This window comes from Cynocephalus volans, chromosome 4, assembly GCF_027409185.1.
Source record: "Cynocephalus volans isolate mCynVol1 chromosome 4, mCynVol1.pri, whole genome shotgun sequence".
Taxonomy (NCBI): Eukaryota; Metazoa; Chordata; class Mammalia; order Dermoptera; family Cynocephalidae; genus Cynocephalus; species Cynocephalus volans.
Window position 1 is genome coordinate 123,703,743 of NC_084463.1, and position 5,165 is coordinate 123,708,907.

Genomic DNA, 5,165 nt, shown 5'->3' on the forward strand with positions numbered 1-5,165 from the left:
GTATATCGACAAAATAAAATTAAAAAATAAAATAAAATAAAATAAAATAAGGTAAAAAAAAAAGACTACTGTAATAATTATAGTTATTTATCAAGTTAATGCATTACATTATAAGAATGAGCACTTCACCTCTGCCTGGGTATCAGCTAGTTGGACAACTACTTGCAGGAAAAGGCACACAGGGGGAAATAAAACACGGAGTAGATATTCGAACTATGACCTTTAAAGTTTTTCAAGCTTTGAAATATAAGATTCTGCAATAAAGAAGTCCTTCAAGTTTCATTTGATATCTATGGAAGAAACTGAAATACAGATTTATTGAGACACTAAGTACAAATAGAGATTACATCATTCAGTAATTTTTCAAACTATAATTGAGAAATCAAACCCACCCAGTTTGTAATTAAAACCATTATTGTTTCTGCATTAAAAAAACTTTCCTGAAACTTAATAGAATGTTAAAAGAATGCCAGTATAATTTTTCCTCCTTATGTATGGAGAGGAAGAATAATAGCATATAGTTAGGGTTCAGAGACTGAGCATAATGATTTAAAATCATCCATGAATCTGAGATACTTTTGAGGGGTTAATAAATTCTAAATATGTGCTAAACTATGAAACTTGTTTTTCTTACTAAAATGAAAGGAGTTTATCAAAAGTAATTAAAGAGTTGTAGAATGAAATAAGGCAATATGAGAAATTATTCCCCTTTCCACATCAAACACCCGAACTTACACATCTGTTAGAATATCGTGAGGAAGAAAAACCAAGAGCTGCCAGAAGTTGGGGAGAGTGGAGAGTGGAGAGTCAGCTCTACCAAGATATCATCAAAGCCTACACCTCTGACTGCCCCTAAATAGAAGCTTTGCAGATATCAATGCAATTGAGACATTATCCATGAGACTTACTACTGAATCCATTCTGATTTGCAAATATCTCAGAGAACAAATCCTTCCCTGCAAGTTGTTCTTAAACTCAGGTATGAGAAAATAGAGAGAGGAGGTATAATAATGCTACTTTCTTCATTCTTGACATACCCAAATATATTGAATCCCCTTTCTTCTTTTCAGGCCCTCCAACAGGTACTACGCCAGATTCACCCCTTGGTCAGAGAGGCCTACCCAACGACAAAAGCAATTGGTCAATTCTGCAAAAAGGCCTCCTGGAATTTGAGAGGGGTTACATTGACTCTATTGATCAATTTGGGAAGAATTGACATCTTAACAATATTGTCTTCTAGTCCATGAACATGAAATGTCTCTGTATTTATTTATATTGTCTTTAATTTCTATTAACAGTATTTTGTAGTTTTCAACAGACAAGTCTTACATGCTTTTATTAAATTTGTTCCTAAACATTTTATTCTCTTCAATGCTATTGTGAATGAAATTGTTAAGTTCATTTTCAGACTGTCCATTGCTAGTATATAGAAGTACAATTGCTTTTTCATTTTAATCTCAGGTCCTCAAACTTACCAAACACATTTAGTTCTAGTAGCTTTTTATATGGATTCCTCAGTATTTTCTACACATAGGACCATACCATCTATGGATAAAGACAGTTTTACTCATTCCTTTCCAATCTGGACCTCCTTCTTTGTCATGAGCAGACTGGCTAGCATTCAATGCTGGCCCCATACAATGCTGCATAAAAGTGGCAAGAATGGGCATGCTTGCCTTATTCCTAAGTTTATGGGAAAAGCACCCAGTCTTTCATCATTAAGTATGATGTTAGCTGTGGGCTTTCTGTAGATGGACTTTATTAGATTGAGAAAGGTGCTTTCTCTTCCTAGTTTATTGAGAGTTTTTCCAATTAAATAACAATTTTAAAATGTAAAGTGCTTTGATAAAAAGATTTACACCAAGTGGTCAATCTAACAATGTGGTAAAAAGTTAATTTTTCTTCTTTGCTGTAATCATTGTGTCCTACACAGAGGCTGGACCTATCTGAATGCACAGCAGCAGCTGCACTCATATATAATCCACACAATCAGACTAAAAAGGTGGATTGTATATGGCTCTAGTGAAAACCTGTTATTTCTATACTAACCATTTGGGTGTTATTAGAAACTGCCCTGCATTAGTGAGAAAACACATTAAAAAAGGAGAAAAGTCATATAGTAATAACAAAAATTGGTTTGAACATCTTTTTTCCTGGTCACCTTGGTTAACGACCTTAATAACAGCAATCTCTGGTCCCCTAGTCCTCCTTCTTCTCCTAGTTACTACTGGACCCCCCCCTAATATCCTGCCTCACTAGCTACATTCAAAAATGAGTACAATCAGTCAAACTCCTAGTTTTACGTACTAAGTACAACAGATTAAGTACTGATGAATCAATGATTTGATTCCTTCCTAAAGAGGAGTTAGGAATGAAATAGGGTTCCCTACACCCTCATAATGTACGCTATCTGCTTCTGTAGAATTGCTTGCTTAACCTAAGTAACTCCATTTTACCCCCTGTCTGACCTGCAGACTAACCCCTCTTCTGCATGAGAAACCATTGACCTTCTCATAGAAACAAAAACTGTTGCATAGAAATAGGAGCCATACACAGTGAACTATTACATGGGAACATACACAATGAAAAGTTGTATGCTCGATTGCTCTAACAGCTCATTCTTGGCCTCTGTAACCTAGCTCCCTAGCTTGCTTTGTGCACCTGGACAAACCCATGTGCCAATGGAATGTGGTTTTTGCCTTTAAAAACCCCACTAGACCAAGGCCCGTGGCCGTTCTCCCTTGGTTGCTCCTTGAGAGACGTTTGCTGGCCAGCTGGAGTGAATAAACTGCCCTTTTCTGCATGAGTGGCCTATAAGTGCATTCTTGCAGGAGGGTGCCTCACAACAAAACTCCGAGCAGAGAGTGGCCCTGTGGGTGCTTGTTTGTGGCTTTTTATCTATCTGGCTTGCATAAATATAAACTGGCTTGATTGGCATTTTGATTGACATCTAAGGGTTATATTTCCTTTTTCTATTGTGCATGTCCTTGCCCATAAAGCATGCAGAAAAACCCACAGGGGGATTTAAACTGCAATGTTCATTTTATTCTTATGATCTCTTAATGAATTACGAGTCATTTCTAGGGTATTATATGTTTATCTGTGAATGCTTCAAGCAGCGGAAAGTCCCCACAAAAACAGTTTGTGGTCAAAATGTGGTTGAAGTTTATCCTGTCCTGACCACTAAAGAAGCATCTTATGGGCGGGCTAGTGACAAGTGGTTTGGTTTCCTTTTCCCCTTTTTTTCTACCCGCTCATGTCTGACTAACAACCTAACCAACTCATTTTTCCCTGATCTTTGATTGTGTGACTTTTGAGCTCTTTTTGATTTCTCTGTTTTCTTGGCTCCCATACTCAGATAACTGCTTTCCTCAGTCTACATGGTTCCCATCCCCCACTTCACTAGATGATAACCACTGAACTATTGATGTTTCCCCAATAGACAGTTATCTCAGTTTCAACATCTTCTCTAAGCTTCACACTCAGATGTTCAATTTGCCTCTGGACATCTCCATTTGAATGGCACAGAGGCAGCTTTCTTTGACATGTCCAAAATAGAAGTAATTATCTTCTTCCTTGAACAGACCGTACTCTTTCTCAGTTGGCATCAGCACTATTCACCAGGCTTTCAGCGTGGTGGAGATCCTTGACCCCTCACTGTTCCTCACCAATCTATCAATAAATATTTCTGATTTTACCTCCCAAACACTCATACTCATACCGTTAGCATCATATCTGAGCTACTATAATCACTTACTGACACACTACATGTCTTAGAAACTGTATCATTCTACAACTTGGCCAGAGAATTACAGTTTTTCTGTTGTTTAAGTGTACTCCACCCCATCCCCTACTACTCTCACACTGTGAGTAATATAAACAAAGGATCTCGCACCTCTTATCTGTCCCTAGATCAAGCATGTTTCTTGACACGATTAAATGCTGCACATATAATTTAAAATATAAAGATGTTTTTTGGGGAAAAAACTTTTGATTGAAGCATATAATATACACAGAGTAGTATTTGAAGCATAAGTGCACAGTAGGATGAATTTTTACAAAACAAATACCCATGATTTAATGAGCCTCAAGATTAAGAATAGAATATTATCAGCAGCCGAAAATCTTTATTTGGACCCTGTGTCAAGGGTCCCTCCCCAAGACCACCTTCAGACTATGATTCTCTAGAAGGGCTCAAATGACTCAGAGATGTGGTATGCCTATTTCAGTATGAAATAGGCAACGTGAAAAGGCACATGAGGCAAAGTCCAGGAGAAACTGATACGGGCAGCCAAGAACCACAGCTCCTCCTCCTGGAAATAAAGGACTGGGGAGTCATATGTTCATACAAAGTTTAGAAGCTTTATTGTCAGGAAAAACAACCTGGGAGACTGCAGTCAAAACTATCTCCCAGGTTGTGCTTTCTGATAATAAAGATTCCAAATCTTACATCAACACTGGACTCTTGAGTCCTTTGTTTGTAGCGAAGGAGCGGTTACATTTCTTCTTGGATGCTGGTTACAGATAAATCAGGCACAAGCTTCCAGGTGTCCTCTCCCAGTGCAGTCATACAGGGACATGCTCAATTCTCCCAAGAATGATGTATGAAAAGACATGCTAAGTGTTGCCAACTTGAGCCTTGCTTTCTGGGTTTTACTGGGGGTCAGTCATGTGAGCTTGCAGTTCTGTATGACTCAGCTACTCAGACTCCAGCCCTACTCTCCCCAACCCCCAGAAAAAATAGGTGTTCACCATAAATCTCATTGTTATGATAAGCTTATTTGGTCAAACTGGTACATCATATCCCAAGGCCTTGGGCATACAGAGCCAGGCATTCGTCATAAATACAGTATGGCTAAGACCTCAGGCATATAAAAATACTATTATCAGGCAGAATATTCTAAGAGGTCAGAGTTTATATTCCAGGGGCCAGCAGCTGGCCTAGAGCCAGAACTTATTTTCCTTGGAATGTGCAGGTTTGAGCAAAACATGCTGCTGAATTAACTTTTTCCTGCTTAGGCTTCTTACTAGTCATTTGAAAGCTAACATCTATTCAAAATGATAACATCATAAATTAGTTTTGTCTGATTTTGAACTTTACATAAGTAAGTTATTTTGCATGTATTTTTTGTTTCTATATTATTTTGTTCAACTGTCTGTAAAAG